Source organism: Lissotriton helveticus, chromosome 9 (genome assembly GCF_964261635.1).
Source record: "Lissotriton helveticus chromosome 9, aLisHel1.1, whole genome shotgun sequence".
In the NCBI taxonomy this organism is placed as follows: Eukaryota; Metazoa; Chordata; class Amphibia; order Caudata; family Salamandridae; genus Lissotriton; species Lissotriton helveticus.
In genome coordinates this window covers 1,179,700,985-1,179,725,403 of record NC_136070.1, presented here as the reverse complement: position 1 = coordinate 1,179,725,403, position 24,419 = coordinate 1,179,700,985, and positions in this window count along the sequence as shown.

The following is a 24,419-nucleotide window of genomic DNA, read 5'->3' as shown; positions in this document are numbered from 1 at the left end:
TTCAGTTTTTGGGTAAAGGGGTATTTTTAGGGTTCAGGGTCAGTTTTGGGTTTTTGGGGTACAGGGGTATTTTTAGGGTTCAGGGTCAGTTTTGGGTTTTTGGGGTACAGGGGTATTTTTAGGGTTCAGGGTCAGTTTGGGGTTTTTGGGGTACAGGCGTACAGGGTAAAAATAAAATAAATTTAAATTTAATTTAAATCAATTAAATGAAATTAAAAAAAAAAATTACATTAAATTATTACGTTTTTAATTTATTTTAAATGTATATGTATTACTTTTCCTTGTTTAATTATGTTTTAATGTTTTTATTTAATATTTGTTAAATTATATGTATTTTAAAATTATTTTTACATTATTATTAATACATTTAAAAAAACGATATTTTTAATTTCGATATTTTTGTACTACGATATTATTTTTTCGATATTTTTGTACTTACCATTATGTAGATATAATTTCGATATTTTTGATTTCGATATTTTTGTGTCGATATTTTTGTATGTAGATATTCTGTCTGTCGATATTATGTCAGACATTCCTTCAAACAGCAAATCTCTGAAACAGGAAGAGTCAACCTTTGCTTCCTGGTTTATAGCTGTGCTGTCTGCAGCACAGGCACTAACTTGTAGGATTCCCAAGTTAAGTGTATGTGTTAGAGGGATAATAATGGTTGCCGTGCAAAAGAAGTCCATCCGCACTACTCAATTTAATCCTCATGGATGGGGAACTAAGCATGTGGACTAATTTCTTCCAGTTCAAATTATGTAAAGAATCCCCAATTTCATGTCAACTAACAATCCCAATTAAAACTTGCTTTGAGCAGGTGATAAATGGGGAGGGGGGAGGGGTAGTGGCAGGTCCAGGGTCAGTGAGGAAGGCAGACTGAGGGCTGACAAAGGGCTGTGTTCTGTACTTCTCCTTGCGTTAGGAGGAGGTTAGGTGGCAGCCAAGGCCCGAGCTGGGTTGCACTTGCAGCCAGATCCTCATGTGGTTTTACCAGTAAGATCTTCCTGCTGATAAAAATCGGTCCAGAGTCCTCTCAAACAAGAAATCCAAGTGTAGGAACTCAGGGCCTCCTTTACAAGTCCCTGTGCTACTCCGGAGCGTCACTTTTTATAGACGTTTCAGCGGCTCACAGTGCAGTGCCATATCTACAAGGCCACGTAAAGCCACCCTGCGTGGCTTTTCATGGCCTTGTAGATCTGGTGTGAGGCAGTGGAGCACATGTACCTACGGCATTTGATATATTTCCAGATTTACAGCGTTCTGTAAACATTGGAATGCATCAAAAGCCCACACCTCCTGAGGGAAGGCATATGGGAGGTGCAACGACGAAAAATAACTTTCTTTTTTCCTTGTTTTTTCCTTTTTCTATGTGTGCTGCATTCAGCAACACACATAGAAGGAGGGAATAGCCTCCATTGATTGTTTTTGTGCCGGAAGGTGTTCCTTCCTGTACAAAACAATCATTCCCTCAATGCAGACACCCTTACAAGGGTGCCTGCATTGGCGCCTGGCAGCAAATTGTGCACCAGCGCTGGGGAAGAAGACAGGAATGCTCCGTATCTCAAAGAAATGGTGTTTTCCTGCCCTTTTCTTTTGACGCAGCGCAGCACGAATGTTTGCTGCGCCGCCCTATCCCATAAGCTTGTAAATGAGCCCCTCGGAGTTCTGTGCCTGTGCATCTTTCTGAAAACATTTAAGTAGGATGCCTCAGCAGCTAGCTTTTTACTCCATTTTCAATAAATCTTTAATTTTGGAAGAAGTGCATGCAATGTGTTCCTGCAAACAGAGTAATTACCATAAAATGGCGGAATTGCAAAGCGTTTCTAATAGCAGTCAAACAGAGTAGAGGGGTGTTCATCAAGAGAGTTTACTCTCAAGGTCGTAATTTCATTGAGGTTACTTGGGGCGTTACCCACCCTAAAATGTATTCTATAGTAGATAGTTGGTATAGTTGGGTGAAAGTGCTTTCTGTGTGGTGCTATGAGGTGTCTGTCTGATTTCACCTGGAATGTTCACATAAACACAGACAAACACACATTTTTGCAGGTCTTGAAATTGTTGGTTAGTTTGAAAAATAGTGGGGAAAATTTACAAGGAGGTGCAAGACCTTCGGATACGCCACGCTGCAGCACTTTCATAGCACAGGAATGCAACATATTTACAATGATATTTCGCATTCCTGTGCTCTCCCCTGCGCTGGCGCACAAACGGCTGCCATGCGCCGGCGCAGGCACCCTTGCACCATGGTGCAAGGATGCCTGTGTCATGTTAAGATTGTTTTTGTGCAGGAAGGAACACCTTCCTGCACTAAAACAATCACTACAGGCATTTCCCTCTGTCAATGTGTGCTGAAGAATGCAGCACGCATTCAACGAGGAAAGAAAAAAGAAAGAAATGAAAACATTTCTCCCTGTTGCGCCTCACTACGCCACCTCTAGGATGGTGTAGCATACTGACGCATTTCCCGGTTTCCGAATCCTCAAAAATCTGGAAATGTTTCCCACAGCAACTCCCATGGAACGCCCCTTTCACGCAAAGTGCTTCATGTAAAGGGGCCGTTTTTTACAAGGACAGGAAAAGCTACGCAGGGTGACTTTTCCTGTCCTTGTAAATATGGGGCAGAGAAATGCCCCACCAGTGCGTCAAAAAAAGCAAGGGGCTTGTAAATCTACCCGATTCTTTTTCATCACTCCTAACGGTCTCCCCCTTAAGCCCTCCTCATGCCCTGCTTCTCATATAATGTGTTTTCACAAGATACGCCAGCATGATGGTTGGGATATCTGAAGTACCCCCCCAACCCCTATACACACAAATCTTACTGATCAAGCCTCGCCCCTGTTTACCCTCGATGATTTATGCACAAACTGGTAGCTTGGAATGGAGGATATTTTATTGCAAGATTTCAAATGTTTTCTAAGTAACATTTTTGTATAAGCTGCGAGGCCGGAATAGGCAGATATGTTTATCTTCACTTTAGCTTAAAATACACAAAAACCCACATTTAATAGCAAGGCAAAATATCTACTATCAGATGATAATGAAGCGTAAAATTGCTGCTGGCAGGCAGGACTCTCTTAGATAAACAAGGCAATTTTCTTCATAATCTCTGGCTTTTTTGTGGTCTTTTCTTAAATGTTTATTTCTGTTTGCTCTGAGGTGAAATTAGAACTGTTTCTATTTTATCTTCGTGATATGTCTGTTGCTTGACGTTGCTGCTCCTCATTGAATGTTTTTTTATAAGTTAGAGATTGGTGCAATACCTTTCCAGCATTCCCTGCAACACAGTGTATATTTATTGTTTTCCACAGCTCACTAATCAAATGGCACGACCTCTGATTATATTTATGTTTTTTTTAATGCTTGAGCACCAGGCAATAAATGAGAAGTAAGTGATAAAACATGATTTCCCAGGAACTGTAGAACATTACCCTGTGGTGGTGCTGGTGCTGGTGTGAGAGTGAGTACTCCAAGTGCTTTTGTGGAGCCAGGAGTTGTTACGCAATGTCACAACAGAACTGCTCTAAACAACAAATCCTGTAAAACCTTAGAACCAGAAGTGATTCAGATGTTAACATTCAACATGGGTGTGTTTCCCTTCTATCAGTACCATTTGATGAAAAATGGCAGAAAAATGTTGTTGGTTAATGTGTTTGACATATTTGAACTAATAGGAATTGCTTTGGTGCATTATATTCCATAGTATTTAGCTTCTCTCCGTCTTTAAAGAAAAGGACCACCTGTAGGTAAATCAGTATTGGCTCTGGCCTAAAACAGAAAGTCCAGATCGAACTTCTAGGCACAATCCCACCTGAATGAAAAATCAAACACCTCAAGACAAATTTCCATCTTGTTGGGTCTCATGAGGAGAGCACTAAGAGCACATTCACATGCGGACATGAGAAATTCTATGTTGGTGACTGTATGACCTGGCCCTTTTTGCAGGGTCATGCCCAGGCTTTACTTCCTCTTACTGAGCTCATTTTGTGGCATTAGGATTCTGTGCAATTTGTCCCTGCTAACCAGTGGTAAAGTGCTTGTGCTCTCGCCTTAGAAAATGTAAAACTTGCCCTATACCTGATTGGTACATATATTTTACCTCCAAGTCACTAGTGTATGAACTACATGTACTTAGGGCCTGCAGATTAAATGCTACTAGTGGGCAGCATCACTCATTGTGCCACCCACTAAAATAGCCTGGTAAAACATTTCTCATACCTGCCACAGCAGCCTGATGTGTAAGTGTAAACTGCTATTTCAACCTGGCAAAATTAACCTTTTTCCAGGCCTAAACCTTTCCTTTTTAATACTTATAAGTCACCCATAAGGTATGTCATAAAGGCTCATGGAGCAGGGTGCATTGTAGTTAAAAAGTAAGACAGTGTCCCTACGTTTCACATGTCCTGGCAGGGAAAATCTCCAAAAAGTAATTTTCCCTATTTCTCCTATTCACTAACACTGGGTTATCTTATTATATTTAATATGTGCTAACTACAGGTAGGAAGTAGATAGAGATATGATGTTTAGACTCAAATGCATTGTAATTTAATATTCTCTCTAATGGTAAAGTCAGATTATAAGTCACAACTCTGAAAATACTACTTAGAAATAGTTGCCATTTTCTTTTCCCAACCAACTGTGCTTTTCTGCCAGTGGCATGGGTCACATGCCTGTGTATGTGAATGGCTCTGCTGTTGTGGTTTATGTATTGCTTCCAGCAGTAAGACAAAGGGGGCTCAGGTGTGGACAGCATGGGCCATCATTTCAGGATGAATAAGGGGGATCTGTGCCTACCCTCACTTACACTTCAAAGGGCTTTGCCTACAACGTAATAAAAGGAACCTGGCACCAGGCCTGTACTGCCGATTGCCACCCTAGACAGTTTGGAGCCCTGACCAGCCAAAAGGGAAGAACTTTTCAGACCTAGTTGTAGGGATAGGATGGAACGTTCTCCTACACCAGGTACAGGTATAAATATTGGATCTCCAAAGCCACTCATCAGCACACTCCTCATCTTGTGGACGATTCCGAAGAAGGACTGCCCTGCTGCTAGAGGACTACCTTACTGCTTGAATAACTGCCTTGATGTCTGGAGAAGGAAGTTTGGGCCTGTTTTTCTTGATCTTAGGCAACCCAGAGTGACTCCAAGGATCAGTTAACTAATCTCCTGGGTGACCTACAGGGATGCAACAAGCGTTAGAAGCCTCCCTGCAACTGCCCAGCTAACCTGCTGCAACTGGACCTGCCTGGACCTGCCTAAGCCCTGCTGCTGGCCTCTGCCTGAGTGAGTCTTGATCCCCAAGAGGTGACCCCAGGTCCTGAACCCTTGGCTGCCATCACTGAGAGCTCATTCACAACGCAAGGTGACCTGATGTTTTGGCTCTTTGCAACCGTGAACAGGCTTGTTCAAACCAAGACTCTGCAGTGGGGAACATCCTTTACGACGCGGATGTTACTCCGCACTACAGTTACGACGCGTCTTTTACAACGCAAGTCGTAACCACAACTTGCGCTGGAGGGCGCTCAAGGACAAGGAATAGTAGATTTACTATTCCAACACCTTCCCTACTGTACGTAGGCTGGTGTTGGAATAGTAAATTTAACTATTCTAAGTCCAGCACCCCTACAGCGCAAGTCGTGGTAACGACTTGCGTTGTAAAAAACGCGTTGTAACGGTACGCGTGGTAAAATACCACGCGTTGTACCATCGTACATCCCACTGCAGTGTGTGACGATCGCCAATGTAAATCTCCTGTGGTAACTGCTCTTTGTGCTGAAAGTGACTTCTGCGACAACCGCCAATGCGAAGCTCTTCACTCTAAAACAATGACCGTCTGTGGTGTTCAACCTGCTCTTTGCACTGACAACAGACACTTTTAGGGCCCTGCCAATGTGAACTTCCACCCATGGCTCCTCACATGCACTCTTGAGAAGTCAGCCTTTCAGTCAAGCTACCCGGTACCTGTATTCTACCCCTGCTCCATCACAGTCAGGCTGAACATATGAGTTTCCTCTAGTCAAGTGTGACAAAAGCATGTTTGTTTACAAAGCTGTTGTGTAATTGCAGTAACCATTTAAATCTGCTATTGTTGATGCTATACTGCAGCAAGGCAACTGTTAGAATCTCTGTATTATACGAGTGGTGCCATATTCGTAAACAAAATCTTTGTTAGGGCATTGAAGCAGCACTCTAACCACTAGTGTCTTTTACGGGTTCACCATATACCATTTAAGCTAATTTCTTCTCACATTTAAATATTTGGCTTCACAGCATTTGTCAGTCTTTCTTGCAACCCTTTGCACATCCTTCCATGAAGAATCCTCAACCCTACTTGACTGCAGAACCCATGGAGGGCTTTCTGATTCACAGATTTTGCTCTTGGCTCCATTTCCTCCCATGCACGGCAGGACCGGGAACTGAAACGGGCCCAGTTCCCACTATGTAGTTTCTTTAGGATGGCCAATAGGCCTTCCGGTATATCATACTTTATTATGAACTCCCATGAGCTCCTGTGATCCACTGAGTCAAAAGCTGTCCGAAAATCAACAAAGCAGCAATACATTTTCATCTTTTGCTTTATTGATTTCCAGGTGTGTGCCCAGAGGGCGAAACAATGGTCTATGGTGAAATGACCTTCTTTGAATCCCCCCTGTTCAACCGGTACCACTGAGTTCTGGTCCGCCCAATCTTTTAGTTTACCTAGTATTATTTTTGGAAATATCTTTTCACCAATATCTATCAGATTAATTATTCTGTAGTTCTTTGGAGCATGCATATCGCCTTTCTTGTGTATAGGCCTGATTATTGCACCCTTCCAATTATTTGGGAACTTCCCAGTATCTAGAATAACTTGAAACATCTTAGAAAAGAATTCTGCCCACCAGTTCAACTGGGTTTTAATTATCTGGGGAGGGAGGTTATCTGGACTGGCTGCCCTTGTTAAATTCAGAGGGGAAGATTTACAAGCCTCTTGCGCCTCTTTTACGCCTCTGTTGCATCACTTTTGTGACGCAGCGGTGGCGCAAAAGATGCGCCATGGTGCGGGGTATTTACAAAGTGACGCATCTGGGAGATGCATCACGTTGTAAAGCCCTGCGCCAGAAGGAGGCGTTCCTGCGCAGGGACGCCTCCTAAAAGTGGCTGAGTGAAATCTACAAGATTTCACTTAGTCACTTTGGGGCCCATGCTGCATCAAAACCCTGCGCCTGCTTAAAGCAGGCATAAGGATTACAGCAGCATTAACAAGATAGGGCACCCCCGAGCATTGCTGGAGCTGCATCGCGCTTGCGACCCAACTCCAGCAATGAGCCGCCTTAATGGCACAGATGCCCCACGCATCTGTGCCGTTTTTGCCCCATGGTGCGCCACATTGTAAATGCAGCGCATCAATGGTGGCGGAGGCAGGCGCACAATAAGTGGCGTATCCCTGCTGATATGCAGGGATGCACCACTTATTGAAAATCTGCCCCAGAGATTTTATTGTGTTTTTCACTTCTGAGGCCGAAAAGTCGGGTTTTAAATCTGCTACCAGACCGCTCCAATCTGGTTGCACACCCTCTTACGGTTCTCTCCCAGGGCTGTATAATTCCAGCAAATATTCCTCCCAAACAACTTCTTCTACCACAGAGTTCATTTTGGCCGCCGGGTGATCCACTGCTGATAGAACCATTTTCCAGAACTGACGTGTGTATTCTTTGTTTCTATTGCCTCAAGCAACTTTGTCCAGTAGACTTCTTTATAAGCTCTTTTTGCCCTCCTAATAAACATGTTATATTCTCTTTTTAATTTTGTGAGAATATCAGACCCTACCCTGTTCAAACTTTATGCTAAGACTACGTGCTACTCTCCTCAATTCTCTCTTCTTTTCAAAACATTTCCTTTGAGAACCACCTTCTTTGTCTCTCCGGCTTTCTTTGGTTCATTTTAGCATTTATTTTATCTTTCCTCAGATCATCCCAAATGCTTTGGACCACGTCTTCAATTTTTCCCACATACCAATCCAAGCACTGATAAACTGAAACTAAAATAAACAATACCTTCAGTGACTTTTGTAGGAAACTGGGTTTTTTTCTGCAGTTGACCCCCCATTTTTGCCCCCTTTGTAGCTATTAGATGCTGACCTGCTAACCAGACCTCAGTGGCAGTGCTACTTCCCTAAAACAACGTGATGTCTGATTGTTTACTATTGGCCTAGGACTTTAGCACCCTTGTAAGTCCCTAGTAAATGGTAGCCCTGGTACCCAGTGAATGAGTACTAAAGAGGGTTCCAAAGGGCTGCAGCATGTCTTGTTCCACCCTAAGGGAACCACACACAAATTCCACATTGAGTGCCATTGCAGACTGTGTGACATGGTGTAAAACCATGAGTAAAAACATGACATAGCACCCTCCTGTTTGCCATGACAAAGCTACTGCGATTAATATACGTAAGTCACCCCTTCAGAAGGCCTTTGAACCCTAATGCAGGGTGCATTGCATTTTATGTGAGGACATATCTGCAGGAACAGATATGCCCCTGTGATGTCTAGTTCTATTACTAGATATTACAAGTGAGCAGGGAAGCCATCTTAAGGTATGTACTGAGAACTGGTCAAAACGAGTTACCCAGCTACATAATGGCATCACTGAAACACATGATGTTTGATATCAAATACCTCATAATAATAAACCCACACTGATGTAAGTGATGGATTTATTAATACATATACCAAGGGGGTACCTTAGATGTACCCCCTGAACTCTATTAGTCATCGGGTGTACTGAATGACTTGTCTTGTCCAGTCTGCCACCACATATGAGTTTCTGACCCCCTAGGAGTTGAGAGCCCCAGAGCCCCACTCTCAGAGGTCAGAAACAGTTTCTGCTCTGACAGGAGGTGTTTACACCTCCTCCAGCAGGCCGACTAGTAAATTAGCATGCCAAGGCAGGGAGCAACAAAGAGCATACCATCTTTATTATGCAAGCCTGGTTTCATCCAGACCTCGGGGATGCCACCCCCTGCCCTGAGGGCAATTTGGCACCAGGACAGTTGGAAAATTAGTTATGCAAGGGGATGTCTTGTATCTCCAGGCTAGACACACCCCTAAGGTAGGAAGCCTGAAGCGAACAGAAAAGAGAAAATTCAACCAGCTTGTGTGTGGTGGAATTAAGAACTCTGGGACAGGTTGATGCCTACTCCCCACAGGGGCTAGTCATCTAGATGGTGAAGTGACCCTAGGGGTAAATAGCCCATTGCCTACTACCTTTCACTCCCCTTACCACCTGTAAATTGAGTATTTAAGGAGCCCCCTGACACCTGGAAATCAGATTTTACTCCTGGAAACAAAGGAAGGAAGGAGGAGGACTGAAGAGAGCATGAACTGAAGACCTACACCAAACATTAGTACAAAACCCTGACAGGCTGTTTGCACTTTGACTATCACTGGGGTTCCTACTTTGCCAGGGGCTGGACATGGATAGCACAGCACCTCAACAACAACAAAAGATCTCCCTTGGAGTAGAGGAGTGGCACCCCTGCGCTGCAGACACCCCAAAGAATCTGCCAGTCCACCGTGTTGCCAGCCATCGGGCTCACCAAGGGAGTAGTAAAACAGAAGAAATGTCGTCATGCTCAAGGAGGTCAGATCCACTTCCTTGCTGAGTTTGGAGATGCAAGGACCTCCAAGAGCTGCCCAGTACCAATACCCAGGTTACCACAGCATCTGCTACAACTAACGCTTATTGGTGGTCCAGTCCGGACTCCAAATGCACAAAGCAAGACCTACCATTGAGGGACATCAGGATCCAACAGGCCAGCTCTGAGAGTGACACTGCTGCCCTGGTTTTCCTCTTCACCAGGTCCCCAAGATCCAGAGTGAGCCTCTGACAGACCCAACGCCTTTAAGCACCCCTACACCCGCGCTGCACAGCCCGAGTCCGAGGGAGGTAACAGTGCCAACATGATCCTGAGACCCTCAGGAGCTAAACTCACCCTTGGGATTGGTCGGACTGGTCCCCCAGTCACTTCTGCAGTCTCTTTCGGTGGGAACTGAGAACTATGAGAGTCTCCAGCAGTTCGACCCTGCCAGACAAAGCACCACTGCACACAAGCCTCCTTAGCCGGAGTTCGACTGGACCAACAGTGTCCCTGCATGCCCAAGACAGTCAAAAGCTGGGTCCACTGTGGGATAAACTGGATTGACGCCCCAGTCCCTTCTTGCGGCCTCTTTGGACAGGTACCGTTCCCTAGTGACTTAAACAGGGTACCGACGCTGAAAAGCACATCTGCACTCATACGCCCAAAAGCTGACCAAGGTGATCTGTTGGTGCTGCCTAGCACCTTGCCCCACACTTATCTTAAGTCCAGAAGAACAGTCCTGTAAGTCATTGACAAGTGACTGTATGCAGCATATGTTTTTCTCCATAGGATAACACAACCGCTTTAAAGATCCAAATACAGTTCATTTTCCATTACTTGAAAAATCGCTATCTCGGAAATACTTACCCAATTATGATGATCTTGGTGTCTAAATTCCTATAAAAGTCTTTGTTATTTTTTTTAATTGATGTGAGACCCCTTTATTGAGTGTGTATCTCGCTTACTAACTCTGTGTGCGCCATCAATGCTTAGCACTATCTTCTGATAAGCCTAAACTGCTCGCCCACACTTCCACAATAGAGAGCATTTGGGATCATTATTTTAAACCCTGTAAACAAGTAAGGGTCAGCTAGACTCTCTGAAGCATGTACCTCATTTTGGTGCACTACATAGAGCGACAGCTTCCTACATTGGTGGTTTAGCGGTGGGATGAAAGGGTTTGCATTCGCTGGACCACTCTGTCAGTATTGTGATTCCAATAAATAATCCACAATTGACTTTAGTTGCCCAAATTTTTTAAAATTTTTAATTTAAATTCTTTTTTTCTTGACAAGTTGCTAATCTAGTCTGTTAGGGCCTTGGTTAAGTCCCCCAGTCCTTGTTGTTTAAAAATGTAAAAAGGATCCTAGACACTTAGGGCCAGATGTAGGTAGCCCTTTACCGGTCGGAATCGGCCGAAAATACCGATTTTCGGCCGTTTCCGACCGGTAAAGGGCTATGGAGAGGTAGGGGCACAAAAAACGGACATATTCGGTAATTTTACCGAATCGGTAGTTTTACCGAATCGTTAAAATTACAGAATCGGTAAATTTACCGATTCTGTAAAGTTTACCGATTCGGTAAAATTACCATTCTGTAAAATTACCGAATATGTATTTCGAGGTGTAGGTAGCACTTCTAACAGTGCTAGAGGGCCTTAAGAATTCGGTATTTACCATGCAATACAATTGCATGGTAAATTACGAATTCTTGTGTACATGCACATCTGTGCATGTACACCTGTGCCATGTGGCACACAGACATGCCCTAAGGGCATGTCTGTGTGCCACATGGCGCAAAAGCCAGTTACAGGGGTGCAACAGGGTGTCAAAGTGACACCCTGTCCCCCTTAGCAATTCGGTATTTTTACCCATAGGATTCAATAGCACATACCGATTCGGTATTTACCGAATCGGTAAATACCGAATCTTACCGATGCGGTAAAAAATACCGAATTTTTACCTACATCTCATTTACAGATTCATAAATACCGAATCGGTAAAATTCGGTATTTATGAATCGGTAAATGAGATTTACCTACATCTGGCCCTTAGACTTTAAATAGTCTGATAGCATTTTTTCTACAATTCCTAAAATGGTCCCAACTGATCTAATACCATGTCTGAGCCTGAGGCTATTACCCAGATGCTAAACCTAGGTCCCTACAATAAACATACGTTTTTCTGAAAAGCATGGAGCTTTGCAGGGGGTTCCAAACCCACTAAGGCACATCTCCAAAAGTTGCTTGCCGAACATGATAAAGCCATGGTGGAAGAAAGTCTTTAAGGGACAAGGGATGGAGATGTCAGTGAGGGTGATGATGAGTCCTCAGATACATTTACTGACAGCACCCCTACTGGGAGTACTGCTGGCAGTACCCAGGAAGAAATAGAAGAGGAAGACCCGGATGTTCAAACCAATAGCTAGGAAAGTATCCCTGGAGGCAAATATCTTAGCCATAGACAAAGAAAGCAAGGCAGCAGCTCCTTCAGAGTAGCAGTCCAGCAGAGTGACAGTCCTTGTAGCAGCACTGCAGTCCTACTTCTGGCAGAGTATCCACAGGAACATATGTCTACTGAACTGGTGCTGTCTGAGATTCCTTCTTTTATACACTGGTTCCCTGGTTCTGGAAGATGGTAGAAGCTAGATGTCTTTGAAGTGCATGGATCTCCTTGCCTTCACCTGCCCTGGCACCAAGCTGGCTGGAGGGACAATGCAGGGTCGTTAGACCCTTTGTGTGGGTCCAGGACACAGACTATTCAGGTGTAAGGAGGCTGTGTCCAGCACCCCCATCTCATCCTGCCAGTGATGGCATATTCAGTCATACCTAAGCTCCCATTGTGTGTGGCTGCCTAGGAAAAATACACAAGGCCCAACTGCTAACTACAACCAGTAATGTGATCAGAAATAGGCTGCAGGCACCAACTGCCTAAGGGAAGAAAATGCCAACTTATTAAAAGTTTTGTACAAAAAGGGGTTAGGCCCAAATAAAATAGCCAGGTAGGGCCTAGTTAAGTAACACACAAAAACCCTAGCTACTATTTAATTATTATTATTATTATTATTATTATTATTATTATTATTATTTAATTGATGGTTGCAAACAGTATTGAGGGATAAGTAACGTGGATTTTACCCCCAGCTGTTTATATAAATGTTCCCAATGTGTACCATTCCCTCTTTACGTCAAAATGAAGGATCTGTGAAGGGTGTGTTGTATATGTTTTAAGAGACTGGTCTATTATCGTTTGTCCTTACATTGTATGCATTTATGTCACATTACTGTACATTTTGTTTGTATACTTCATTAATTGTCATGTCTACTTGTTTGAAATGAATAGTGTATTCTTTGTTTAGACTTGCATGAAATAATGAAAAAAAGTTTTTTATATATATAAAGAAACGGTTAAATAAATAACCAGATCCAATGAAATTCAAACATTGGCTCTTTGTGTCTGTCTAAAGTGGAGAGCAGCATAATTAAATAGTAGCCAAGTTATTTTTGTTGTACATTTGTTAAAGTGGCATTTTTAGTACTGTTATTTAAAATCTGACTTCTCCAAAAGTTAGGATTTTGAATAAAGATTCCAGATACACCAAACATAAACCAAGTATATCTTCCCATTTAGAAATTACACTGAGCTGATCACATCATATATATATATTTTTACTTTCATCCATGCTGCTGTACAACATGGCTTAAAAACACATTGATAAAGCCAAATAGTTCTTGCATATGCAAGAACAATTTGGCTTTGTCAATGTCCTTTTTTTGTGGCGAGAGTGATGTGGGTGAGATGGGGCAAGCAACAATGGTGAAAGATGGGAGGGGTGGGTGGTCAAGGGCAAGCAACAATGGGTGGGAGGGAGTGATGGTAGAGGTGGTCACAGGGTGAGCAACAATGGGGAGCTAGCACACATGAAGGAACAAGAACGGTGTAAGTAGGAATGGGCAAGCAATGAAGGGCCAAGCAACGATGCAGTCGGGAGAAGGGGAGAAGGGAAAGCTTCAACGACGCAGGAAGCAATGATGGGCAAAAAAATACCTGGTAGGGGTAAGAAACAAGCAAAATGGGCAAGCAATGGCACTGGAGGGGTAACATGGAAGCAAGCAACTACAATGATGAGAGGTTAAGAAGAAATAAAATCCTCAATCTCAGCGTACATGCATGATGAGAGCGGCATGACCTTAAGTGTAAGATTAATATTGTCCAAGTAATTCTATACATGTTTAAAATACATTTTATGTGTAAAATGCCTATAAATACTAACATTTTTGCAAAGCAGGGCTGCATTATGAGAGCTGTGAAAGTTTGCAGAATACCCTACTGACAAAGAACTGCACACTGAGAAAAAATTACCTCATTCTCAGCACAAGCAGTGGAAGAACACTAATCAAAAATAAGCAATCAGTACTTAGTCCATGCACCACAAAAGGGAGCAACAGACAAAGATAAAGTGAAACCTGCATGCGCAGACCAATCAGGAACCAGCAAACAAGAGTGACAGTGAAATGAATTGTAAGCAATGGACAAGCCCTATGCTCAAAGCTCCAAGCTCCTTTATAGTTAACAAAATTTCTCTTAAGCAACAGTGGATGAGCTGTCTCTGGCGAGACCGAAAAACTGACATTGGAACGAGTTACTACAGTGCCCTTTCTTCATGTCCTTAATCTTAAAGCAAAACAACTGAGCCATGGGATTTGTATTTGCGGAAAATATCAAACTAGCGACAAACAGGTAGAGAGCCCCTTTGAGGTTACATTTGGAGTCCGAAAGTTTTTGTGTGTTATCACGTTGATTAGTATGAAGTGCCCTCAAAGTATTGTCCCAATTGCACTCTGTGAATAATTTGCCGTGTTACACCCCCAGAGCAAACAACATTTGAGCATAAGTAAAAAGAGAGATAAATATATGCTTGGAAAAAATATTGATAGAGTGTGCGGAGCGCCAAGTAGGTGGGCGGTGAAACAATCATAAAAGGGGCTGTGGGACTAGTTATGCCAATATCTAAATCAGTCACCAAGTGTTTAACAGTTTCCTAAAGGCAGCTTCAGATGAGGCCTGTCGAATTTTTTGGAACAGGGAGCGCCAGATCTTAGGAGCAAGAAAACTAAAGGAGATGCCTCCAATTCTGACTTTTTAAAATTTAGGAACTGCAGCTAACCTGGCATCAGATGATCTTAAATTCCTAGTTGGGACATAGGGTTTAATCAGAGACTGAAGGTACATTAGATAGCACCTTATAGCAATAATAGAGCTTTGAACGCAGCTCTCTGCTTAATAGGGACCCAGTGTAAATTGCTCAGGACAGTCCCATTAGGAGCACAACTCCAGGACGTCTACAGTGGACACACAGTGTACCTCAAGAATAACACCCTTTGTTGGTGTCTTATAGCATTCGGTCAGGCCTGAGTTCCCTGTCTTCCCTCACTGAATCAGTGCAGACTGCACCTCTACCTCAGTAGTGGCCTTTCCAGTGCCAGTATTGTGTTCATCTCCTATCCGAGCAAGCTAACCCTGGCTCTCTGGTAATCACACTATGGGTGGCCTCCTCCTCCTCTTCTCCAATTCCTCTATAACCTTTAGTTAGGGACAGCATCCCCAGAAATCTGGGTTTTTGGCGTGCCATTGGCGTTTTTCCAACCCAGCTATATTATGCCTGTGGTAGCTCACTATCAAGGTTGCTGTCTAGGGGGTCAGTCTGTCGTATGGCTTATACTTCCCTAAGTAAAACTGTGTATTTGTTGGACAACATAAACATCAGAACTGTGGGAGACTGACTCCACGCACACCATCCAGATATGTTGGCAGCGGTGATTCGTGCAGGTAGGCAAGGTGGGGTGGGCGGGGGCTTTGCTCAAAGGGGTGAAGTCAACAGATGATGGAATACGAAAAATTAAATGAATAAATAAATCCAATTCGGTCATCAGCCGACTCCCTCCCGTGCTCCGCCACCCCCCCCCCCCATCGTGCTTACCTGCACGGACTGTGGCAGTATGTCGGCTTAAGTCCTGCAATCGAACAGTGCACCATCAGGACCCCTAACCTGACAAGGTAACAAATGGATGTGCAACCTCAGCATGACAACTCTGACTCTCCAAGGAAATTGTGTTAACAGATCTAGAACTCTTTTACTTAGTTACTTATGCATAGCCAAATAGATACATAAGAAATACACAGTAAAGGGTTTCAATATCAATAGCTTTGCTATTCTTGAGTAAAATTCCTGTGCTGAAATAATCAAAAGACGGAAACAGTATAATGTGATCAGCATTACTAGAATGGTGAAAAAGATAAACAGTTCAACAATTTTGCTTATTACAGAGAATATATATGCTTGCATACAAGTACTGTCATATATTGTACTCCTATCTAGCACATTCTAACCTATCATGTCTAGGGTGTGTAAATCTGTCAAATCCCTGTAGAGTGATCTAACTCCCTGTTACATGTAGGTAGAGGTCATCAAGATGCCCATCTTGGAGCTGGGCAGCATCCTTCACACAAGATAAACAGGAATCAGCTGAGCTGGAATTCCCACATGGGTCTAAACAAAGGCTTGATTTTGTGCATATAATAACAACATCAATACTAGCAGGCCGAAGCCCAGCTAGGCTGCTTTTTCACTGTAATCCTGTGGAAGTGATTCCTACAAACCTCACTGGGTCACCAGCTTGCCTTCTGGATCGTCTTCGCAACTAAAGGTTAACTTGGTACCCCTTCCCGATGGCTGTACTAGACACTCCTGTAGAGTGCCCGCCAGTTTGAGTTTTTTCCTGGGGGCTTGAGGAATCCTATCTTCTGTGCCGTGGCTGCTGGCAGTCAAATCACTTATACATAACAAAGGATTTCTTTTTCCCTGGGTACCCACTTTTCTGCTTGTCCACAGGGTTGGGACTACTTCCCCTATTCAGAGGTTTTGGGTCCAAAGGGTTGTTTTTTTCAGGCATGCTGCTCCCATGCTTTTCCTAGATTTGGCTTAGACCGCCTTCTTTGAATCGACCCCTTTGGAATTTTTTGGGTACCCTAGTGTGTACCCACACACCAACTGCTCCTCCAAACTTTCTGTGGTCAGTCAACTTGAAGTCCACTAGATGCTGGTGTAACTCTAAACAATTACTTGAGATGTGCTCTGACATAGCCACATTGTATATCCCTTCATAGATGTCAACTGTATTGCCCTTTTATTGGGATTCTTTATTGTGTGAGACAAAACCTTCGCACTTGCACATCCTTCAAGTGGACATATGAGTCAGCTACCCTTTCCTCTTGAATCAGGGGTGCGTCCCTCCCCAGTATAGGTATTAACTCCCATAATAATGCCTTCACTTGCTTCTGGTCCATCTAGTTTATTCTAAGTGCCCTTTCATAGAAGGCAAACAATTTGTCAATATTGTCCCCGACCACAAAGTTAGATTTTCAGGTAAGTGAGGGATGTATTCCCCAAAACTTCCACATTATTTCCATCATCTTCACTGGATGCCAGGCCCAGTCTGGCCCCCATCTCTTTTAAGCCAGTCCCCTATCCTCCAGTACAATCTCTTTCTCCACCAGGGCCAGGGTAGCCAGCTTAGCTTTGAGGTCCCTCTCTGGCTGCTTGCCCTAAAATTCCACCTGGTGGGCTGCCAGTTGTGAGAGGCTCAGACTCTGGGTGCCTTCCCTCCCCACCCCATCCCCACCCAGAAATTTACATGAGAATCTTCTTTGAGACAGAGCATCTGCTGCCTCTAACCCTCCCTGGCTTCCATAAACCTCTTCCCCATTCTCCCCAGAAGCGATCTGTGGCTCTTGAACTTCCTTTCAGGACTTGATGGGTTTCACTAAGTTATTTTCCTGGACTTCAGGCAAAATTTCACTTGCCTATCTCTGCATTGGGCTTTCAACTCCTTTACTGTGTGAGTTTCCAAAGTAGCCAGACACATGTCTATTTTACCAGAAATTTAAACAGTGCAAATATAATTTAGAAAAGTCAAAAATGGCCCAATCAAAGACCTGATGCCAATTAAATGTAAAAAAAACAGTTTTTTCTTTCAATTCAGTACAGGGTTTGCCCAGCTTACTAGCTGAGTGGTGCTGCTAGACAAAAAACTGGATCCCACAGCTTAACACCAACATGAGAAAGTGAATTCCTAATTGGGGTGGATCTTAGTCCAGCACAAGTTAAATCGCACTATTTTTGCTTTGTGAAGTTAAGGTTTCAGTAATTTCAACCTGAGCTCAACCCATGGCAGCAATGTCAGAGAGCAGAAAGACTTAACTCAAGAAAATGTGTAAAAACGGCTACTCTATCGCACACATGCTTCCATCTCTAAAATGTACGCCAATTATCCCGCACACTGTTTGAGATGTACTCATCATTCTACAGCTAACTGGTCACATGTCATCGCTTATTGTGCTAAGATTGGAAAATTTTGGGACGAAATTTTTATCTATTGTCAAACCGAATGCAACATCATGATCGCAGGGAAAGAGAAACTAATCCTGCATGGGTTTGACCCTGATCTTTCCTTATCTGACCAGATGGCTAAACTGTTATACATTGCTATGGCAGTGGCTAGATCTCTCCTGCTACAGCAATGCCATACAGAACAGATTCCATCCATGTATGAATGGCTACAAAAGATGAGATGAGTTAAAACTAGTGAGCGGACCTTTGCATTGCGAGTAGGGGGGATCAGAAAATTTGATAGGATTTGGGGGACATTCTTAGATTAAATTCAAGATGAATTATTGTTATTTTAAGAGAGAGGGTGATTTATAAAACGCCAAATGATTTGAGTATATTGTAAATAAGTGCTTGGTTATAATGCTTGGTGTACAGTTTTTGCTTAAATGTAATTAAAAAATGCTTATATTATTATTTTGAGTTTAAGAAACGATGATGGATGGTATAGTATTCATGAATTTGTAATGGTATTAAGGACTTCAATAAAGATAATTAAAAAAAAAAAATTAAAAAAAGAAAATGTGTAAAGCATTTAGGAGTACCAAAACAGTTAAAAGTTGAAAACACAACATAATATAAATCGAAATGAATACAAATAGAGAATATTTTAAATAAGAAAATAATACCAAGATGACAGAAATCCACTAAGAGGAACCAGAGATATGAACTTTTAATTTTTTTTATAAAAGTAGTACCAGAAAGGGTAAAGTGCCAACCACGAGCAACTGGTAGTGCTAGTCCAGGGGAAAGTCAAAAAGTATGTCCAGCCATGGTCAATCGCTTTTAAAGAGCTATGGACATTAATAGTCATCAAAGGGCTAGACGGCAAAGGGTTGTAGGAAGACATGGTCCTGATGTGATCATTGATTAAGGTGGGAAGACTTCAAGTGTGGGATGTTCACAATTTTTGCCAAAAGTGCCCTTGAAGGAAATGAAGTGTCATTCGGCATGGATTCTTGTGAAGCCATCAGTGATCAGGCCTCAATGCCTTAATGATACGTTGTATTCCCTCAGCGCAGCAAGACTGCAGGCTGGAGCTGGGGAGGTATTCAAAATCATCAGATGTGACTTTGACATTGATTCTCTTGAAGGCAAATTGCCAAACGGTGTCTACATCTCCCCCTTTATGGTTAGACAGGAGGAGTGCACTCTGACCCAAGAGACGGATTCCAAGACCTCAGAAACATCACTTCGGGGACATGACTCGCACCAGGGGAAGCAGAGTACATGGCAGGTCCATTTAAAACTCGGCAGATTGGCTTTCTGGGAAAGGGGTCTTCCACATCCCCAGTACTGTTCTGAAGCGGGTACCCATCAGTACCACAATTATGCCTGGCACTAAACTGTGGGTGGGGAGGATTTCTGGTTCTTCCCTAACCAATAATGAAAAAGTTCACTAGGGTAATGTTACCCACTTTTGCAACAGTTCCTGTGGGACCTACTGCAAGGAATCCCTCAGTGCCCCTTTTTACCTAGACCCAAGAAAGCAGAACCATTATTTTCTTGCGCAGAGCTCATAAGCCCACCCTACAGGTGTGGGCAGAGAAATTATCAACATCTCTGTGGTCTCTAAAAAACAGTTTGGGGGACAGCTCCCAATGATATCATATGGAACAGCTAACCCTGCTACATTAAACATATCTTTTGGGGCCTTTTCACTGTAAAGACATGGTTTACATTAAACTTTTGCATATCCAACTTTTAAATATCACGGTTCCTGACTGACTGTCAAAAGCAGTTATTTCGACAGGTCAAATTAGCAGTTTTAAACCTGCACAGGTTACTGATGGCAGATCTGCAGTCATGTTTTGCATAGTCACTTTAGTGGTTGCACAATAAGTACTGCAGTTCACTAGTGGCTTTTAACTTACAGGCCCAGAGTACACTTTGGACAATATAGTAGGGACTTATTGGTAAGTTAAATATGCCAGTTAGGAGTATTTGAATTTGACATGTTTTTAGAGGTCAGAGTACAGACACTGGGAAAATGGACAGGAGTGATCCAGTGTGCGGAGTCCAAAACCAGCAATAAAATGTAGCAAAAAGTGGAAGAGGCCATGCAAAAAGGGACATTCTCCTACAATGTAAACAAATACATAATTGTTTTTTTATTTAAATATAAAATATTTTATCACCCATTTTTTATTTGAAAATTAATGTAAGACTACCTTTTAATAAAATGTAATGAAATTACATTTATTTAATTCTAAACTTTTAATCAGTATTAATGCATAATAAAAATTTCATTTTTAACTACATTTTGGATAATTGTTTTAATTTAAACTTCATACCACTTGGCAACCCTTTTACAGTTTGCACTATCTCTTCAGCAGACATCATACTGTCCAGGAATTAGCAATGACCATCCTCAAGCCAGGCTAATCCTAATATTTTTTTAATGAGTTTTTGACATCAGAGGAAGGGGATGTCTTGGATTGCTACAGCTCTTGATAGAGGAAGTTGAACTCTTGAACTCCTGAAGCATTTTGCTAACATCATATATGACTATCTCATATATGACTGAGTCATTGTTAGTTTTGAGTTCTAAGACAACTAAAACAGCCTTAGGTTTTTAAGGAGTTATGCCACTAGCCTCCCTGGTCTATCTCCCTTTTCCATACTTCCTGGTTTAATCTTCCTTGCCATGATAATTTAGCTCCCTATACACCTCTACCCCATATTCCTCAAGCTTAACCTGTAGTGCAGCACGTTTCCCACCACACTTATGTCACAGTACATCTGTTCCAAAGTATGGATCTCCTTGCTATGTTTAGCTTTTTAAGCTGTTCTCTGATGATTTGTGGGATTTTTGATTGTTTTAAGGTGCAAGTCCCCAGAATAATCACTTTAAAAAATCCCCAACACTGCTGTAGTGCTGTAACTGAATGTGTTTATTAATAGCAAAGTAGTTTATTGGCGACACACATATTTCTGCTGTAAATACTGACTCATGCAAAGTCTTCTATCCCTGCGATAGTAGCCTCAAGCATCACAGGTGCGTGATCAGACAACATTCTAGATTTGCTCTGATTATTAGTGGTCCAGGAGCCACCATCTTTCGAGACCAATCAGTAGACAAGACTGGAACCGGAAGTTGTGTGCAGGAGTAAAACATGTGCCTTCCAGGCAACCAGGATGCCTCACTCACCAGATGTCTGCTATGCCATAATGAACCATATGTATTTGTGACCTCTGCTTCACAACAAGATTAAACCATTTGCCAATGAGAACCTGGGTATACAATAATATTACAAGCCAGTGGTTTACAAAGGTCTCATTTAAACAATACTAGATAATGCTATGAATTCACTGCTGCAATGAATGTTCACTTATACATTATGACCAACACAGTTACTTTTCTTGGAAAAATGTCATTACAACATATACCAAACATTACGAACATTGTAATTGCTCAGGAAAAAGTGCAGCGTGTCGTCAGTGAAATGAAAGAACCACAAAGAAAAAATGGGAGAAGTCAGTGAATGAATAGCAATTGTGTGTTTACAAACAATCCTAAATTTAATTGGAAGAAGCAGGCAATCTAATGCCTGTATTCAGACTGAATCCCTACTGAGAGGAGTTGTGTTTGTTTTAAACATTGTCTACGACGTTTCGAACCTTTTATCAATGTCAAGGTCCCATCAGGACAGGTAGATAGTTGGGGGTACCTTGGGAGGACCAGGGTCACTAAGGAAAAAGAAGTAGGAGCTGCACTTCTCAGCACTGTTGCAATACATTTACTGGCAGATGCATCAAACAAAATAGCTCCCGGTAAAATAGCGAATCAGTAAAACAGGCTGTTATCGAACGCAAAGCCTGAAAACCCAATGCATCAACCCCAATTCCTTAGAAAATAAAGAATCGCAAAATAAGCCCCGCGGTAAATTACCGAATCTCAAATTAGCCAATCGGTAATACCCAGAAAGTAATCAGCCCCCGGAAATACCGAATCGCTATCAAAAAATCGCAACGATATGCATCAAAACTTGCAAATAACAAAAATTCCCAAAATCGCTATTTTGCATGAGCAAAATAAGGGGAATCTCAAACTGGAGGTAAAGTTGTTGAAAGGAAGAAAAAAAATAGACAGATGCATACAATCAGAAACCCTTCAAATTTGCCTCTGGAGACCCTGTATGTGCACCAAAATGGCTGCCCCCTACGTGCTTGCTAGGAGGAGGAGAATCAACGCTCTTGCACAGCGCAGGAGAATGATCCAGGACAGGGTTTTCAGGGTGCGCATCACATTGCTGGGCCAGACAGAGGAACTAATCTACGACAAGTATAGACTGAACCGGGCTATGATCATGCGCCTCATTGTTGACCTGGAACCACTACTGCAGCACCAGACCTGTAGGACCAACGCCCTCCCAGCCCATGTCCAGGTCCTATGCAGCCTGCACCTGCTGGCATCTGGAAGCTTCCAGGGGGTCATAGCAGAAGCCGGAGGCGTGTCGCAAAGCGCACTTTCACGCTTCTTCCACAAATTCCTAGATGCCATGCTGACATTGATACATCACCACATCACCTTCCCCACAACCCCACAGCTGTTGAACCACACCAAACAGGAGTTCTACCAGGTGGCATAATTTCCCCATGTGATAGGATGTGTTAACTGCATGCATGTCCCCATCTGTCCCCCCTCAGCCAACGAATACGTCTTCCGCAACCGAAAGTCATATCATTCCATTAACGTGCAGGTCGTGTGCAATGCCAAGCACATCATAACGGACATTGTAGCCCAATTTCCAGGAAGCACACATGATGCATACATATTCCGACACAGTGGCATCCACAGGCATCTGATCAACGGTGAATTTGGAGAGGGACACCTACTAGGTACATACTAATGCCTCATCATTAACTCCATCCACACATATGTAATTGTATTCATGCTGCTAACCCTTTGCTCCCCACCCTGCAGGTGACAGCGCCTACGCCTTGCGGGAATATCTCCTCACTCCCTACCTCAACCCAGCAACACCTCAGGAGCAGCACTACAACACAGCACACATCAGCACCAGGAATGTGGTCGAGCGAACCTTTGGCATCCTCAAGAGTCGCTTCCGCATACTACACAAGACAGGAGGTGCCTTGCAGTATGACCCAGTGACCTGCTGCCGGATAATAGCGGTCTGTACCATGCTGCACAACATTGCCACAAGAAGGGGATACCAATAGAGGTGGACGGAAAGGACGACTTATGTGCACAGCAACCCCCCCACAACACCAACAAGCACACGTGCCTAACACAGCTGAAGGCCAAAGGAGGCAGACATACATCACACAACATCACTTCTGAGACAGGTAAGAATGAGCCATCACAACATGATCTTGTTTGCAAATGTTTAATGCACATGAGCACTTGTCAGGTGCATATTAATGAAACACCAACATGACGCAGATTCAAAAAATAGGTGTGGATACTTGTCCGTTGACATCACGGGAGTATCTTGTGGTAGTGTAGGTGGCCCATGGTTACGTCACCATGGCCAGGGAGCCAATGGAACATGCCTATTTGCGCTCCCCACGTACCCCCAGCCTCCTGTCGCGTGACTCCTCCACATCACCACGATGTGTGTTAGTGGCTGTGGAGCTGTGCGCACTGCGCCTCCTCTCGCTGGCCTCCGGCACAGAGACGCTGCTGACGCTTGAAGCAGCCTCACTCCCCTCCTCCACTCCCAAACTGCTGGCACTAAAAGTCACAGACTGAATATGCTCCACTGCAGTGGTCACTTTTTCCAAGGCCTTTGCCACTTCTCCACAGTAATGGCCCAAGTCGACCTGCAGGTACACAGATCTGCGTGATAGTACAACTGTGCTGTTGCACAGCTTTGTGACGGCCCTAATGGAGGCATTGAAACGGAGCACTTTCTGCCGATGCCTCCTGCGCTCGCTCTGTTGCCCTGATATGACAGCACGTGTGAGATCCTGCAGGCACAGTTTCATGTTTCTGTTACCCTCAGCGACGGCTGTGGTCAACTCACGCACAATCATGGTGCCAATTTTGTTTGCCAATTTTGATATGTTAATGTTGACAGCACCCATGTGTCTCCCCTACAGGCGCTGAACCCGCAGCATCCGTGTCTCAACCACACCGTAGCCGTGTGTTGGATACTCAGATCTCTCTGCAGCTCTACCCACGGTCTTGCCCCGCTGTCGGACTCGGACACGTGCTGGTGTTTGAGCTGGCGGAGTGACAACTGACTGCTGTGGAACATTTGTTCAATGCAAGCCGGGCCGAAGACGGCTGTAATGCCAGAAACCGGTCCCCGGAAGCTTGTTTCCTTCCCAGTGTAAGAATTGGCTTTTGTAGTTTGGTTTGCCCTGTTCCCATCATGCACTAGGACA